Below are 18,959 nucleotides of genomic sequence, written 5' to 3' on the forward strand. Positions count from 1 at the left end.
CGCTGCGGGTGGCGGATTGGCCACCTAACTTATTTTTGAATCGACCGTTTAAAAGGTGGTCGATGGACAATGATGAGAGTGTGACGTCTGTTTGTCTGTGCTTTGAGTGTCGCCTTCGATTTATTTGGATCGGTATGGGATAACTTCGATCAAAGTTACCCACACTTTACTACTCGAAGCTACCTCATTCCATCATCATTGCATGTTTAGGATTTTTCTTCTGTTTATGTTTAAAGACTTTAATTGAAAAATATAAACTAGCTATTCTTATTATATCAACAGTTTTACGAACCTCAAACCGAAGTTAGTTCAATTCATTTCCCTAGATATGATTAATGGATTTCCTATTTCCCTAGCTCTTTACTCGGTCCGTCTCCCTCGCTTTGGTTCTACATCTTAGTCACAGGCTGAAGCGTAAATGGTGTACTCTTGGAAAATGTTGTATGCTAATTCTACGGTTTTTCCCTTATTTCTATGTTTTATTTTTCATATGTACAAAACAGAAAAGTTTGAATTTTCTCGATGAAAACTATCTTAACGCAAGTGGAATATATGTACAGAGATTTTCTCGTCGATTGCGGAAGTTATCTTTTTTTCTATTGAAGATAAGGCGAGCGACAATGGTGACAAGATTGGAATTGAGCAACAAAGTGATAAGATTGAAGATTTCAAATCGGAATCGATATAGAGGTACGTTATTTGTCTTTTAGGAGACTCGTTGACGATGTGAAGTCCATCGATAGAATAACCCTGGAGAGTTGAACCATTTTCAACGGAATTTAATAAAACATTCAGTCAAAATTATAATAAACCGGAATATTACTAAACGGTCTTTAAGAATTCCGATATTTCTCTCATATATTTTTGGATCCGTTTGATGTTATTTTGGCAAATAATAATAATTATTATTTGTTTTTGAATAATTTCGAAAATTTTGTAGTGATTGCAAAGTTTGATGTTCTGGTAAGGAACTCAATAAACTTCATTGAACTTTATCAACCTTCTAGTACCCCGTCAGCAGGTTATCGGGGATTTGTCGCGGTTAGTGTAGTTTTCGTATTATTTGAATGTTCTTAATTCAGGAAAGCGTTTGTGTTGTGTATTTCCTTCTTGTTTGGTCATCCGATGAGCACGCAGCCAAAACAATGTCTACTATACTTGACAAATAGATGGCGTATGCAAAAGCCGATTGGTATCATGCATTGGTAGCAACTGGGGGCCATGTAGATTCTCGATGACTCAATATCGGTTATTTGCCCTATTATTCCCACCAGTGATAGAGGTGGGACAGTGAGTGTGATGTTTGGTTTACTTCAAAACTGGGCAACAGATTCGGCCATCGCTACACCAGGCCGAAGACCAGAAGACAATGGGTTGAAGTCATCCCAGGCCCATTCTTCAAGCCGATCATGGTGTGGTGCAGTTAGGCGGCAAAGGTCGCGAAATTACTGGAAAAGGACCAGAAGATGACGCCAGCACAAGAATGGGGCCCCTGAAGAGGCAAGAATACTAAGGTCAGAATAGTCCTAAGAAAGTTGGTTATGTAGAGTGTAGGTAGATAGCAAGGTTATATAAAAGGAGAGAGAGTGAGAAAGAGAGAGAGAAGAAGAAGAATAAACAGGAGTGTGGAAAGGCAACCCAATTGTTTTCCTGAATTCCGCGAAACAGCAAGGATAAGCGTGCCGACCCTACAGATGAAGGGTATACAGCGCTCGTCAGCCGCTGGGAAGTGTCACCTTCTGTGAACCCTCCTTAAGCTGACTGTAGCTGCCGGTGATAAGCTGTGAGTTACAGTTCTTTGACGGAAAGACTTCAATATTTTGAAGGAGACTTTCGTCCTGTTACGAAAAGACTTTCGTCTTTTGAGGGAAAGACATCCGTCTTTTGACGGAAACACATCCGTCCATTGACGGAAAGATATCCATTCTTTGACTGAAGGACATCCGTCATTTGACGGGAAGACTTCCGTCCTTTGACAGAAAGTCTTCTATCCTTTGACGGAAAGACTTGCTTCCTTTGATGAAAATACTTCCGTTCCTTGACGAAAGACTTCCGTCCTCTGACGGAAAGACATCCGTCCTTGGATGGAAGGACATCCGTTCTTTGACGTCTTTTGACACAAATACTTCTGTCCCTTGACGGGAAGACTTCCATCCTTTGCGTTCTTTGATGGAAATACTTCCGTCCTTGACGTCATTTGACGGGAACACTTCCGTTTTTTGACAGAAAGACTTGCTTTCTTTGATGGAAAGACTTCCGTCCTTTGACGGAAATACTTCAGTTCTTTGAAGGAGACTTTGACGGAAAGACATCCGTTCTTTGTCGGAAAGACTTCCGCCTTTTGATAGAAAGAGTTCGGTCCTTCAACGGCCAGACTTCCATCCTTTGACAGAAGACTCCTGTACTTTGACGGAAAGACTTCCGTTCTTTGAAGGATACTTTCGTCTTTCGTATACGAAAAGACATCAGTCTTTTGACGGAAAGACGTCCGTCCTTTGACGGAAAGATATCTGTCCTTTGACGGAAAGACATTCGTCCTTTGACGGAAAGACATCCGTCCTTTGACGGAACGACGCGTTTTTTATGGAAAGACTTCCGTTCTTTGAAAACCGAAGCAAAATGCGGTCAAAGTAATATAGCTCAATTGCAATCCGTGGGATCTCATTGTTGTCTTTTAAGAGCCCTGAAGTCTAGCATTCTAGATCTAAAACAACAGTAGCTACATAAGGGATCTTGTGTAATTTGCCATTCGTATTAAACCGCTTGCTGAGAAGGCGCCAAGCATTTTCTTCAGGAAGATTATCTTTCAGCTTATTTCCAATAGCTTCAAGAGGAATATTACCAAATTTTTCAACAATTTGTGTACAGTCCTTCAATGTAGTTCTGGTGAGCTTTTTTTAGCTATATTTCCTGGAAACATTCATACCTGATACATGAATTCTATCAAACAGAACAGTTCTATCCAGTGAATCAAATTGTCATCGAAGCAGACGCAAAACAAACAAAGCAAGCGCGCTTACAATCGTTTGTCTCAAATTTTGCGCATTGAGATACAATTTTAATAAAAATGGTCATGACAAATAAAGGGTTCAACATTGTTGCAACTTCAACAATATTGAACATAAAAGAAAAGTTGTTTTATGGTCGTTATTTGATTTGACCAACACGGAGAAAGTTCTCGAAAATTACAAAGCAAAGCTTAGAGCTTCGCATGCGGTGCGCGATCATTGTCATATTCTGTTCAGGTTGTGATAACAAAAATAGGAGAGGACAATGTATTTGGTTCCGCGTGTCGGTCGACAATTGATTAACTGGTTTTATCACGGTTCTGCAGCGGTCTTGAAAGCCATTTTCCAACCAAAATTATACAATGGCTGAAAATGTCTTGTAACTAAGTCTTGTCTTGTAACTTAGATACCGTTGCAAGAATCATGCAGTTAATTGTAACTCAATTTTATTCTGTTTAAACCTGTTTTATACCCTGGAAATTGTAGTGTTTTACTAGTTTCGAGGTCAGTAAAACCACATCATATTAATGTTCGGTATTTGAAACAAACTGTTGTTCCATGCCTTTGGATAAAACTAATAGTAAAAGGTACAAAAGAGACATAGTAGTCAGGATCAGAATGGGTACCACTCAAGGGGGCTCTGCACTATTTAGATTTTATCTAGCATTTTGACGTTTACTGGCCTTGTTGATTAAAAATTTTATAGAGGAGTGAAAGAGAGAGAATGATGGGTAGAGCCCAATAAGGCAATCCATGAGACAGATGTGATCAGCTGGTTTTATGTTTACCATGAGCTTCTGACGTTTCGCGATCGGAGTGACCGTTCGCTTACAAAGGAAAATGTTAAGCTCTAGTAAGACTCGCATGTTTTGTTTACCCTTCTGTTTCGGTTGCATGCACTATTTTAGCTGTCAGTCCTATCGTGGAAAGTCCTCATGGATTGCCTTATAGTACTGCATTTGGTCTCTTGGTACTGCAAATGTACCTATATGGAAAACACTTTCCACGGCATTCTATATTTACAGATATTCACAATCAAAGTAGGCATGTTTTTGAGAGAAAAACTACTATAACTCCCAAATGGAAGAAAATAGCGAGTTTCTTCACTCACCAAATTACGCATTTTTTTAAGCTCTAAAAGTGTTTCATAGACTACTTGGATGAGAAATTTGAATTGAAAACTCTAGTGCCAGAAAACCAGTTTTGTTTGGACCACCCTATGTCACCGTAGGAAAATAGCTCTGAATCGGTCAATTGAGGAGGTACAAAAAAACTTTTTTTGGCAAAGTTGCTTGAAATTGAATGGTCTACAACTTTGCTAAAGCATGTATAATATAATTTCAACAAATAAGAAAGTTAGTTATACAATTTCTATGAAAATGTGGTTCACCCTAATTTTCGATAACACCAAACAAAGGACCTTACTTTGTAGAAGACCGTTTTTGTTTGTTTCATTCTAAAGCTCAAAATGCATCTTTCCGCGTAAAACTGATTCCTGGACCATAGTGCAATGGTTTACAGTTAAACTTTGCGAAGATTCAAAGTATTTAAAAATATCAGCTGATCTGTGCCTATTAGATGCATTTGAAGTCACCGTAAACCTTAAGTATTCGGAATATGAGTCAAGATCTGCTAATGGAAAGCTAATAGATAGAAATTTATTCAACAGATAACTTTTTAACCCTTATAGTCAGCAGTGATCACAAGTATCCAATCCTGTCACCATTGCAGCGCTCACCTTCACCACCATTGATATCTTCGCTATAAATTTCCATTATTCCATCCCGCCGCCCAATTGTTCAGTGAGGTATCCCGACAGCTTTCTTCCCCGTGGGGAAGTTCATCTCAGGATAGTGCGACGAGAGAGAAGAAATTTCACAATCGTCATTTCCCTCGTCACAATCTTCGTCAGTAAAATATCCAGTTGTGACACTTCAGTGCTTTTCTCGGATGGATATATAGTTGTCGCATCTCTTCGATATTGAATTGTGTGGATTCGTTCCCTTCTCCTGGTACTTTATCGTCATCGTCGTCATAAAGTCATAATCGTCGTAAATTCTTCACTTTGAAATACTAGCTTATGATACAAAAATACTTGAGTTTTTACTTTCGTTATTCGCTTTACATGCTTGCAGTACAAAAATGTTAAGGCACTCGACGTTTTTTTATCTTCAATGGTTCTTCTTTGTGGTTCGTAAAGTTCACGCGCTTTCCCATCCCCATCTGACTCTAGAATCTGCGTCGTCACACACTTTTTTTTTGCGACGAACTTGATTTTCCCTCCTAATCGGTATCAAAATATGCGACTTTTTTCTGTTTCTCGTTCTAAGGCTTGATTTATACACGTGGTACACTTACATTGGATGATAGCCATATAATTCACCTGGCTCTTTTTTGTGAGCAAAGTTCACTGTACGATGCGATTACATATTCATATAGGTGAAAGTGAAAGAGATCTTGAAGCGCGAAAAATTTGGTGCTCATATTCAGAGAAAAAGAGAGAAATAGTTGTAGAAAGAGGTGAAAAGTTAGTTTCTGTTTTATTTTACACGTGCAGGACAGTTTGGACAGAGCCGTTAAACATCGATTTCTTGTTATACGAGTAACATTGAGGCTGAAAAACGAAGAACGAATACGGAGACAGTTAGCTAGATAGTGTACTCTATCGATATAGAAGCAAAACTTTGTCACCAAGAGAGAGACACACACAGAAGGATACCTCACTGAACAATTTGCATTCCGGGTCGTTCGAACTGTACAGATTTCATTTTTCCTTTCGAGCCACGCTATCTTCCGCCCCGGATGGCATGTTTTACATTTTGGGAAATGTCGTATGTCTGCCATGCCTAACGAGAGATTGGCAGCATCTTCGGCGCGTTCCCGATGCTCCGATTGAATTTGTATATTTATATTCGCTATCTCTGGTTTTAAATGTTTATTGGAAATTATTTACACTCAGTTAAAGCAATCTTCCAAAGCAATTTTTGTTGTGTTTTGTGTGACGGTTTTTTTTTCTCGTCATCTTGTCGTTTGATTTGTATTTTATGTTCATTTTTTTTGCTTGCTTTGCGGGGTGTGAACGACGATGTTGGCTTCCATTTGAAATGAAGTTGAAATATGGCAAGGAAAAATTCATGAAATAGAATATTAGGAAATTTTGATAAACATAGGTATTATCATCATTTATAATTACGGTTTCCATGAAGAATGTATATGCATAAAATGAACTCACATGGATACAGTTAGTTATTTATCGGAATCGCATTAGAAAATACAGTCAAACCTCAATATAACAACCTCTTTATAAAGTAACTCGATATAACGTTATTTTTACCTCGACATAACGTAACTTTTTTTTAGTTCCCATTTTTTGCAGTTTTTATTATATACGTAATTTATTAATTAGCATTCTTGAAGATTCCAGCACCAACCAAACAAAGTCAGAACAGTACAACCCAAGATCGGTCGCATGCATGTAGTGTACTAAGTAAAAAAGCTCGCTTTTCATACACAGCTCGAGAGAGGTGGCGCTGGCGACTGCTGGAAGCGCTACTGCTTTTGAGTTAATTTTACTGAATAGTTCTATAATATCGAGTGCGCTGGCTACATAGCTATATGCTCAATGTTAAAACCCATGTTTTTTTCATTTCTGTACATTCGTATGAAAAGCATAATTCTTTTTTACCTTTGTGGCATTTACGCTCCCACTGAAACCAAGTCTGCTACTCACTTCAACTTTCGTTGAAAATTTTAATTGCTATTGATTGATTTACTTTCGAGTCGTGCTACATTGTGCTTTGGTGTCGCAATTAATTATTATTGATTTTAACTTCGCATTCAAAAAAACTAGATCGAACTTAGACTAAACCTGTTTGTGTGTCACCGGGCCACGCTGCCACTACCGACTCATTTAACCCAAGCAGCAAATGCTGATGCTTTTCAACACTCAAACTGCGGGAAGTCTAGCAGCGTTGTGAGCCACACGAACACACCCACAAAACATGAACGGTAGGCGCACCTTGTTGCGTATACCCCCCCTGCATTTAACGTCATGCCGACGACGATTTTATACGTCGATAAAAAAATGCAGCATAAAAAATATATTTGTTATTCAAAAAAATGCTTAAATAAATCTTTAGGATATGTTTGAAGAACTCCTTCATGGAAGGAATTTAAAATGATCATCATTACTATAATCTTTATAAACGAGATTTGCAGCCCGAGGCTGGCTCATTGCGGAATACTATTCCAAATGAATTCTCCAAGAATTTGATGTTGCTTCTGGAATTCCTTCACGGATTTTAGTTGGAATAATTTCTCCATGGAGTCTCTTGAAATACCTATAAGGATACAAGGGATGTTCCAAGGATTGTTCCAGAAATATCTAAAATAGCTTCGACAGCGATCTCCCAGAAATTCTAGTAAGTAACATTTCTGATTTTCATATGTCAAAACTTCTGAGAATTCCTTCAGCAATGGTTCCAGAGATTCCAGCAGTTTTTTTTATTTCAAAAGTGATTCCAGAGATTCGTCCAAAAAATCTCATACACATTTAATCAGTATTTACTTAACGGATTCTCGTCTTAAGGATTCCTCCATCAGAAAAATCTCCTAAAGTTCCACGAAAATATGGTTCAAATTTTCCTCCAGAAATTTCTCCAGGAGTTTCATCAGGGATTATTAAAAAACAATACCTAAGGGCGAGTGCGAAAATGGCAACCTTGGCAAAAAAAAGCTCTCCGTTAATGACTGTGGAAGTGCTCATAAGAACACTAAGCTGAGAAGCAGGCTCTGTCCCAGTGAGGACGTTAATGCCAAGAAGAAGAAGAAGACCTAAAATATATCTAGGAAATATTTCAAGAGAAGTCTGGATTCAAAGAATTTAAAATTCAAGGATATTGAATTTATATATACTTTATTCTACTGTGCATTTGATCAAGAATCTCATTACGTAATATCGCCAGGATTTTAAGTGAATTCTACCACGAATTCTTCAAGCAATTCTGGCTATGATACTTCCAAATTGTTTTCGGAATTCTTGCAGAGATTTGTCTAGAGATTCCTCCATAAATTATTTCAGCAATTTTTCAAGCATTCTTCCAGCGGCCCTTTTCAAGAATCATCCAGTATTTATTCGTGGGATGTTCTAGGAACTATTGAAAAATGTGCAGGTATTCGTTTAACAACCTGAAAAACCATCCCCTCGGAATATCTCCAGCAATTTCATTATGAATTTCTGCCCGAGTTTCTCCAGGGATTCTCCAACACCTCGTACTACTTGAATTTCTTCAAGGATTTTATGTGGAAAAAAAATCCTTCAATGATTCCATCAGGAATTTCTCAACAATGTTCTCAATGGGCTCTTCCAATGGTTTCTCCAAGAAATCCTTCTAATATTCGTACAGAGATTTTCCACGGGTTTTTCAATTACAAAAATTTATTCAAATACTTAAAAAACTGATCGAGTTCCCCGAATCCCCCGAATAATTCTCCCAGAATACCGTAAATCATTTTTTCAGGTATTCGTTCAGGAAGTTTACCATCGACAATTCTTCAAGGATATGTCTTATTTTTTTTCTTCATGAATTCTCTTAAACATTTTTCAAAAAAAAAAAACTTGGGAAATTTATTCTAAAATTCTCTTTAAATAAATTTTACAACGATTTCCTCAAGTTTTTTTACTGTCAATTCCTAAATAAATAGTGAAATTCTTGAATTTTCAAAATTGCCTCCTTCATAATTGTACTTCAGCAATTTATTCAGAAAACTCATCAATGCATATGTCGAAATTACCACAATGTACTTGAAATGTTTATGGACTGCTCAACATCAACTCAAGATTCCTTAGAAATATTTGCCATAGTGTACTGATGGCTTTAGTTCGGATTAAATGTAGTCCGCAGCTGAAAAGTACGTTATAAAAGGATAGAACAAAAACCTTCAAGAAATGATTCCGCTTTCGAAATTTATTGAGCAGTCTTCAGCTTATAAGTAGAGCCGATTTCGTAACGTCGGTAATGCCTGTCGTGCAAAGGAGATTGTGCTGTCAATTTTCCTTGCGGAAAAATGTTCTGCTCAATTATTTTGCAAGTAAATGTGACATTTCGCTCCTAGGAGATCAACTTTCAAAAATACTTTGGTAAAAAGTCGATTTTTTTCTTGAGCTCTTCGTGGATTTTTTTTCATAATTTCACCCATAATTTGTCCATCTTTATCACGCGTATTGAGTTAATTAATTTTATAACCATGCGGATTGGATTACCGAACAGCTTAATATAAGCGTCAATTTATATTAGAGTGTTACTGCCTCTCTGTAGTAGTCATGTCGTCACTTGAGTGAGACGTTGATAGCCTTCCCACATATTTACTCTTCCACAATACAGTTGTTGTGGAAGCGATGTAGTACGATAGGCAAACAGTTTCAACACTAAATAAATCGCACTCGCTCTTCTCGCGTGTGTAGTTAACATGAGATGGATAGATATGGGTTATGAAAGGGGTCCGCGTAGTCTGTAGGGATTTGAATTCTAAACTTGTAACCAACTCAGTTATTGGGTCACTAAGTGGCTCTGTAGCTTAGTTTGTAAAGCGCTCATCTAGCAAACAAGAGTCCTGGGTTCAAATACCAGCCGAGCACGTGGATTTTGTTAATAATTGCACCCATAATTTGTCCATTTTTACCACGCGTATTGAGTTAATTAACTTTCCAATGTTTAGCGGAACCCTAAAGGTAATTTTAGACGTGTCTTCGAAGAAATTTATTTAATTTATTCAGTCAATATTTGTAGTTAATTTTTTGGAACGATTTTCTGAAATCGTTGATTTGTATTGTAAGTTTTGAAATTTCCGGCGTATTTCTTTGAATTATCATAGTGTAAGGTCCTACCGTAAAAAGTTATAGTGACGACTTCCTTCGGAAGGGAAGTAAAGCCGTTGGTCCCGAGATGAACTAGCCCAGGGCTAAAAATCTCGTTAATAAAGTCAAATCAATCAATCAATCCTACCTTCTAGACTTCTGATACATTTTATTTTGGATGTTTTGATGAAATTTGTAAAGGAACTCATTGTGGGATTTGTGAAAAATTTCAGGTAGAATACTTTCAATGGTGGAATTCCCACAAAAAAATCCTGATGTAATTCCTGATGAAATATTCTCAGCATTTTTCTTGGCTTCCTTAGAAGTTTCTTAGCATACTATCTTGGTGTCTTTCTGGTGGTTTTATAGAAATGTCTAGGAAATTATGTAAAAATCAATTTAGGATTCAATGAGCATTTCTGGTAGAAATCCGATTCAAAATTAGGATAAAATAGAGTAGAAGAGATTGTTGATCCCCTTGAAGAACTCCAAGTGAAAGTGTGACTAACCCCTATACTAGCAGCTTCATTTTTACCGCAAAAAAAAAAAAATCAAATAGCAATATCTTTTTTGTTCCATGATATTTTTGCACCATTTTTTTTCACAAGTTCAACGTTATTATCAACGTATCAACGTTGATTATTGATCATCTTTAAAGATGCTGTAATTCATTTTATAGTTGCTAATCCTTTCGTGACGAAGCAGCACAATTGCTCTGAACATTTTTTTAAACGACTCACATATACTTTCACTTCATTTATTTTACTTCATAGCCAATGAGTTACGTAAACATATAATGGAAAGTACGATTATATGTTACCAAGCGTTTCCAAGAGAAATTTGATTATAAATATGACAAATCGTTCGTCCCTAAAAGGCTGTTATAGGTCAAAATATGAAAAGAAAGATTATTTCTCCAAAATAACGGCCAAATAATTGCTTTTATTCATATTATATGAAATTTAGCCTACTGGAAAATTTCAATGTATCCGAGCAAATGCTAAATCGGTAAAAAACTGTATCAATCATTCTCAAGCTTAAATTGACTAAAATCAAAGCGTTTCAAGTTCCAACTGGGTGGAGAACACGTATTGTTGTAGTTGAATTCCCCACTCTTTATTGCTACTCCGTTTCAACCGACCATCTGTTTCCAATATGGGATTCCTATTTGTTGTTTTGGGTTTAATTTATGATCGCTTGGCCGTAAAAATATTCACACTCACGTAAGTCATAACTTTTTAGTGCTGCACCTTTTTGACGTGTGCTACATTTCAACTGCAAGTCAAGCTTTACGAGGGTAAAGTTCATGAACACCACCGCCAGGTGCAATGTATGTAATTGAAAATAAAAGCAAATAATGGAAGTAATGGTACAAATCATCGGCGAGAGGAGCACTTCGTTTGCGAAGTGGGCGGCTCTTAACGGCGCTTTTGAATGTCCGGATCGACAGGAAAATGTTTACTTCCAATGGGTCCAGAACTCCCAGGGAAGTCATTTCCTTTCGGAATCAACGAAAACATTAAAACTTAAGATGAATGGAGGATGGAAGGAAAAATCACAAAAGGCCATCAAAAAGGACAAACCCGTTTGCTCCCGAAGGAAGTTTTACAACTTTGTTTATTTGGCGGCCGTAATTCGGGGTTGTTATGTCGAGTGTTTTACGGAGATCTCAAATGGAGTTTCGTTTATTGCATTACTACCGATGGGGTTTTATAAGTTCCAACTTTTAAGATGATAGTCTATAAAAAATGCTTCACAAACGGGAACAACTTTACAGCATCCATAGAGACCATGTTTCAAGTTTTCGAAGTTTGTTTGGGGGAACTTCTGAGTATAATGAATCAGAAACTTGTGTAGGGTATCTTGTTAGATTCCACAAGACATATTTAACAAAAATAGTCAAAAGAAAACTAAGGACTATCAGTTTAAACAAGATCGATTGCAAATCAAAGATGGAATGTCAATTCCACGCTCCTCCCATATGATTTTTATTCATTACAGCTAGCTATAGAAATCATAATCCTTCTTTAATAAGAAAAAAAAAACGTTTCAAATGTCGAAACCAAACATCGCCGGAAGCACACCCAGCAAAGTATTTGTTGTTTCATTTATGTTTTATCCTTACCCGCAGCTTGCTCCGGTTTTCTCTCAGTCCATTAACTGACTGTAGCTGATTTTCCGACTTTTCCCAGCCTCTCGTGTCGGTCGTCTTTTTTTATTGCTCTATCAGCATCATCACCTTCCCACACACTACTGGGCGGCCATTCACTCTTCTTCTCTGTCTGCATACTACTGATCATTCATTCGGCTCTCTTCTACCCTACTCACGCTTGTATTCCTAGCTACGTTTTTTATACATAATTGAAATGTTTGCTTCTTTGTTCTAGTTTTTTGCTGTTTTGTTTCAATTGAATTACAACTTTATTAATGCAAAGTCAATGGATGAAAGGACACAAAGTCAACGTTCTGTGGAGTCGTAACGGTTGGAAAGTAAAGGTACATACTAGCAAAGCACTTCATTTGCAATGACGTTGGCTTGAATGCATTTTCCTCGGGAAAACCCCGATAGTCGACGGGAAAAAGCGTTTCGCTTTAATGGGTTTGAGTTTCGGTTTCACAACGACACCCACACATACACACACATAACATATTTAGTAGTTTGTTTGCATTTAAGGTTGCTGTCACTGGTTCACGTTTACCGTATTGCGATAATTGCTTTCCCTGGCTAAACATCACCGTTATAGCATTTAGTTTTTGCTACTGCCGTTCGGTGTCTCCGTTCGGTGAGTTTACCGTTCTCTTTTTTCCGGTTGTGTTTGAAGAAATCTTTGCTTTAGGTCCGGGGTTTACCATGTATGTTGCTTTGCTCTTTTTCAATGTCTTTTATTAACACTCTCTTTTGTTGGGTTTTCAGCACACACACGCAGTTACACCATACAAACACACATAGAAGCGAATTTAATGAGTGTACAGAGAACAGACGACTTTTTTGCTTATTCGAAATTATTGAATGACGTTACAATGGGGGCATCCTTTGGATTGCCCATTTGGAAGATTTATCTTACTTTTTAAGCGAATTATTTGCCAAAACAGCTTGTTTTTGGTACTATCTTTTCCGATTTTGATGACACTTGTGCGATGAATTCAACAGAGAGTTAGATATTCGTTAGATTATGATAAATAAAATCAAAAAATAAATAATTAAAAAAAAAACCGTGCGAACAGAAGTAATCATAATTTTTTAAACAAATAAGTTGGTTTCGGCTCCGTCATGCCGAATAGTGCTTGAGCCTATACAATAAATAATATAAAAAAAGGATTTTTTAAACTTTATTTGTTTACAACCATCTTTGTCTGTAACGTTATAAGAAAAGATAAAGAGGTTTTGTGCTTTTTTGAGAAAGATTTCGAAAGGAAATCACTCAAAGGGGCTTTTCCCTCTTTCAAAATTGTTGGTTAAAAAAAAAAACCATCTTTGTCCATCCATGTGCTAACATACTATTTAGAAGGGATTTTTTCGAAAAAAAAAATTGAAGTATTCCTACAGTTACTTCTGGAGCTTTGCTGAAGCTTTCTCCAGAAATTTAGTGTTGGTTCAAGAACACAGTAAATTACTTCATCAATAGGCAAGGTTCACCTATAATGAAGAAGAGTGACCTTGAGAAAAACAAGATTTCATTTGGAAAATCATGTTTCCTTTCCAGTAAGTTCATTATCATTCATCCACGATTGTTCAAGAGTTCTACCTAGGTATCCGTCAATCAATTCAAATTGACGGAGTTCTTGATTTATTTGTACAAGGCCCAAAGCCTAAAATCGTCTAGCCCAGTTTGTTTGAACATCGACTAATTCTTCTACAGATTACAAATAATTCTTCAAGTATTTCCTTTCGAGCACCCGGAATTCCTCTACGGATTATTTCAGGGATTCTGCCAAAGCTTGAATTATAAATCATTTTTCGAAACATCTTCCGATGTTTTCTTCTAAGATTCCTTTTTATTCAAAGATTCCACCAAAACATTATCTGAGAACATTTCCAATATATTTTCAAGGACTCTTCTAGAATTTTTCTAGGCCATTTTTTAAGAACACAAACTAGCAGCTATTTCAGAGACTATTCTAACGTACCGTTTTGTCTCAAATTCCGAACAGACTCATATTCCGAACACTAGGTTTTTGTATGGCGATCTGGTTGAATTGTTTCGCTGAAATATATCATCTAATTACGAGGAAATGGCAGTCAATTGCAATTCAATTTCAACGTCTCCAAATCTATTTTATACCCTTGGATTAGTGATGATTCTCTAGTTCGAAACCAGTACAACTAGCTCAGATACATTTATTTGAGAAATTATTTTTTTGAATAGGATTTATCCGTGCTGTTCGGAAATTGAATCAAGGTGTTCGGAATATGAGACAGAATGAACACAGTGTACGACATTTGAGTCAAAATGTTGTTCCATACTAAACAAGCTAAAACTAGCAATTTTATCGGCACACACAACAGCTAACAGTTAGACTTTGCGTATAAATTGAAATTTTCACAAACATTAGCTAATTAATGCCTGTCAGATGCATTTGACGTCACTGTTGGCCTTAAGTGTTCGGAATATGAGTCAAAACGGTACTAGATTGGCATTGGATTTCAAGCTTTCTTACATTGAGAGATGGAAATTTTTAAACATTATGCAGTCAAACCTCCATGAGTCGATATTGAAGGAACCATCGACTCATGGAAATATCGAGTCATGGAACAGCTATTCTTCGAAAAGCTGTTTGAAGGGACCATCATAGTAACCATTATTTTATGTTTTTAGTATGGTTCCATGAGTCGATATCGAGTAATGGAACATCGACTCATAGAGGGTTCACTGTAAAATATAAATAGTAACGATATTCCAGAAGTTCGTCTAAGGAAGACATTTGAATTCTGGAAATTTCCTTGACAATTCCAACAGGAGTTCTTTCAAGGATTATTCGAGTATTCCTACAAGAATTGCACCTGGAATTTTTAAAAGAAATTGACCAGGATTTTCACTTAAAACATTCCTAGCCTTAGGTATTTTTTTTTAATTAAAATTAGTCCTCATAAAATGTGTTCTGTTTTTTTCTAAGCATTCATTCTGGGGTTTCTCCAAGCATTAATCTTCAACCAAGTCAACATATTCAGTATGTTTTTGGCCCTTTTCTCAAATTCACCTTTGAATTTCTCTGTCATAATGTTTTATCTCTTAGTTTTGTTCGTTTAATCTCTTTGTTGTGGTTTTCTCACATTAATGTGTCAAATTGAAGCATTTGAAAGGTATTTTGATTGTGTTGCTTTGAAAATTTAGTACGAAATTTTGACCCACGGCGCTGCTAACCTTCGTCTCAAAGTCGAGGTAACAACATAAACGATTCCTACTAAAAGTACTCTAATCAAATGCACCCTACAATCAATCATAATGTAAGACTAAAAATTCACTAGAGATTTTTTTATTTTTTCAAATTTTTACCATTTAATACTCTTATTGAAGTTTTTTTTCAATGTCAGAATAGAACGGCTCAAAACACTAGAGATGGGTAAAACAGTTCATTTATGAATTAACGGATCCGATCCGAATCAACCATTTTAGTGATCCGGATCTTTTGAACGGTTCAGTGCTTCAGCGGCTCGCAAAGGAAGAGCGAACTGAACCGAACGAAAAGAAAAAGAGTGGTTCATTCCCTGTGGCGCGACATGCGTCGTTCCTTTAGTATCTTTCGCTCTCTCATTCTTCGTACTTTCTTCTCCAGAAATTCATGATATACTCGGCCGGTTTCCCCTACCCGAATCAAAAGGAAGAAGTAAAATGTGCTTTGCCATAGTTCAAACTTAAAAACAATGATGCCAGTACCTGTCAACTTTGACAGGTATTGGCACCGTTGTTTTAAGATTTCTCAATTGAGAGAAAGAGAGTGATTTTCTGATGACGTCACCGTGCAATGGACGCAGTGGCCAATACAAGTGGGCACTTTCTCTCTATCTTGCATCTGCATGTATGCAAGTGGCCGGGGCAAATTTGTATGACTTTGTCGAGGACTTTGCGGAGAGCGCCGAGAGCACGGAGCAGCAGAAAAGTTTACTTGCATGAGCCACGTGGCGCGCAAAGCAGGACACGTGTCGAGCGTTAAAAAAAAGCCGAGAAACGAATAGTGGTGAAAAGGGGAAGATAATCGGTTCGTTCTTTTTTCCGGGTCACTTTTTGTCTGATCCGTGCTGATCAAATGAACCGACTCTCGCCAAAAACAAGCCATGGATCACTCGTTCTTTTGAGTGATCCAGATCTTTTGAACGGCACTGATTCTTTTTGCCTATCTCTACAAAACACTACTTCATTTGTAATAACTTCGTAGTCCTGTGATGAAATTGGATATGTTCGGGATCAGGATGTTAGGTTGAATGTCGTTAGGCCAACGCCGTTAGGCCGAAAAGATTGTTAGTGTGAAAGAGTCATTAGGCCGAAATAACAATTAATTATATGATGTAAAAATGCAAACTACTGTTTGAAAGGGATAACTCATTTATCAGTGTTTTTCCTTAGTTCAAACAAAGGCTGTTCCTTCTAGTTACAGCATATATTCATAGGTAGGTACAAATTTTTGCCTCATGGCGCCATCGGCCTAAGTCAACGTAACAACAAAAACATCTCCTACTTAAAGTACTTTTATTTTTACGTCTAATCAAATGCACCCTACAGTATCTTTGATGTTTTTTTTTTAACTTTTACCATCCAATCTCTTATTAAACACCTTTTCAATATTTGAACAACTCATTCCTTAGTGTTTTTCCTTCTTTCTAACAAAAGTTGTTCTTTTTAGTTACATTTCACAGCATATATTGTGGGATTCAAGGTATAACCTAGACCAAACTCCTAACAACCCATTCGGTCTAAAAAGTTTGAGCCTTACGACCCATCACAGTTATCAGCCTTTTCGACCTAATGACCATTTCAGCTTAATAGCCTGAAGCTTAACGACATTCTGTCAAATGGCCTCCAGCCTAACGGCATTCGACCTAATGGGATAGAATCTTTAACAGAACGGCTCAAAACACTACTTTATTATAAATATAATATAGGATGTATCTAGATGTTAAAACATTAAAAATTTTAAAAAATGTGGTAGTTATTGAAATTTTACGTATGACCACATTGGGAACCACTTTGGACATAACTGGTACACTTTCCCTACATGAAAACTTTATGTGTTTAAAATGTTGTGTAAGCTTAATTATAGTTTTTTGCTCACAAAACCGTTTGTTCTCAAATAATGTACATATTTTCAAAAGAAATTATCTACATTTAGGCGTATAAGGCAGATTTTCTAAGCTAAATTTTGCAATAAAATTGATTGAATACTGGAGTTGTAAGAATTTTGATATAATTTTTCAGATTCAGGAAACCAAAATTAAGTAGATAGGGATTTTTTTATTCTTGAACCTGCCTTGTTATATGATGATCAATTTCGCCCCAGTGTGTCATTTAAATTTTTTTGGTATTTGAACTATCTTTATGATATGTTAAATGTTATATCATGAAAAGCCGGCTACATAAACTGATAAAGATTAATGAAGTACTGATTTTATTGAAATTTATTTGACAATATTTGAATTCCGAAGGACAACACAACAAAAAGTTGTAAAATAGTGATAATTTGTACCTTTTTAAAGTCAATTGAAGACGATTTAAAAAAAAAAATGTAAGAAAATTGACGAAACTGCAGCCTTATAGAAAATGCCTTGTCGGGAATCAGGAACGTGAAGGTTAATGGATTACAACTATGGCTCAACCCTGGAAAGATAACTACTTAAAACGAGAGAAGTCTGAAGCTGCTACGATCATAATCAGAAAAATATAGAGTTATAGAGGCTTCAATTTAATTCTAAACAAACTTTAGAGTCATGTGTATAGCTCATAATGCGAAAATTTTAAGCTAGGATTTTAGCACACCGGCAATACCAGAATATTTTTCCAGTGCGTACTTGAAAATTTAACTTAGATCGTTCGTGGAGGTATCCATAGAAAACTCCAGATATGTTTTTGGCTTGATAGTTGCCCAGAGAGCATTGTCCTAGCATTCTGGCGATATCCTTTAACCCGTATAGACCTGAGTGAAAGTCACAATGCTAAAACCCTTACCACTCAGTGTATACTATACGGATCCCAAAAAAAACTAAGTATACTGGCACACATATCTAGTTTTTAAAAGGAACCACAGAAACTCAGGAATATTCCTGTGGCCGGTGTTATTCCGATGGGTCACTGGGTCAAGTGTAATAAAAAACCGCTATTTTTTGGGACTTGCCAAGTAATCTTTATTTATTTGCAATGACAATCATTTTAATTTGCATAAATCATTAAGATCTGATATTCAACACTATAAACGAAAAAAAAATGCACCATTTAGAATGTACCGGGTGGGGCCACTCGGACTTAATGCCCTGAAGAATCGGTTTTAGTTTTGATGGATACCAAACCGTATCAATTCTTGAGAACTAGAGGTAAAACATAATAGTCCACTAAAATGCGTTCCCATAAGCTTGGCACAGATGTTTAGATACTAGAGTGATGCAAATTTTGAAATTTTGGCTCCCCTATGCTTAAACGATTTATATTATGGAAAATAGCATACTCCCAACGTTTGAAATGATTTGGAAAAAAATTGACTGTGCACAAGCCATTTGAAGGTTATATGGAGATTACTATGGAAAACGCCAATTTTTTGGGTTCAGGCCTCTATCTCTTCGACATAATTATTATCGAAAAGTGAACAACCTCTGGTCATGTGAAATACTTTCAGCTACAATTTTGCTGAAAATCACATTTTGATAGGACTTAAGGATTAATTGCTATTCTTAATCAAAAACTCGGTTTCCATTTTGCATGCTTAACCAACTGTTCGGCAGGCAATAGTGGTGCTCCTGGAGGGTAGAAAGGATCAAAGTAATCCAGGCTACTACAGTGAGAGGCAAAATAAAGTGCCCACCTTACCAGTTTTCGAATTTCTCTCATTGATTTGGTTCAAATTAAAGTTAACACACCTAAATCTTTTGTGATATTTTATTTTTGATGTTC

General features: G+C 36.6%; 1 long non-coding RNA gene across 1 annotated transcript; it reads right to left on the reverse strand.

Moving 5' to 3' along the window:
- Positions 1 to 277: 277 nt before the first annotated feature.
- Positions 278 to 4,026, reverse strand: LOC110678010. Its single transcript, XR_002501380.1, has 3 exons — positions 2,297 to 4,026; positions 2,127 to 2,128; positions 278 to 1,881 (listed from the first exon to the last, which is right to left on the reverse strand). It is a non-coding gene; the product is annotated as an uncharacterized LOC110678010 (long non-coding RNA).
- Between the last annotated feature and the right edge of the window lie 14,933 nt (positions 4,027 to 18,959).

The sequence above is a fragment of the Aedes aegypti genome, chromosome 3, assembly GCF_002204515.2.
Source record: "Aedes aegypti strain LVP_AGWG chromosome 3, AaegL5.0 Primary Assembly, whole genome shotgun sequence".
Taxonomy (NCBI): Eukaryota; Metazoa; Arthropoda; class Insecta; order Diptera; family Culicidae; genus Aedes; species Aedes aegypti.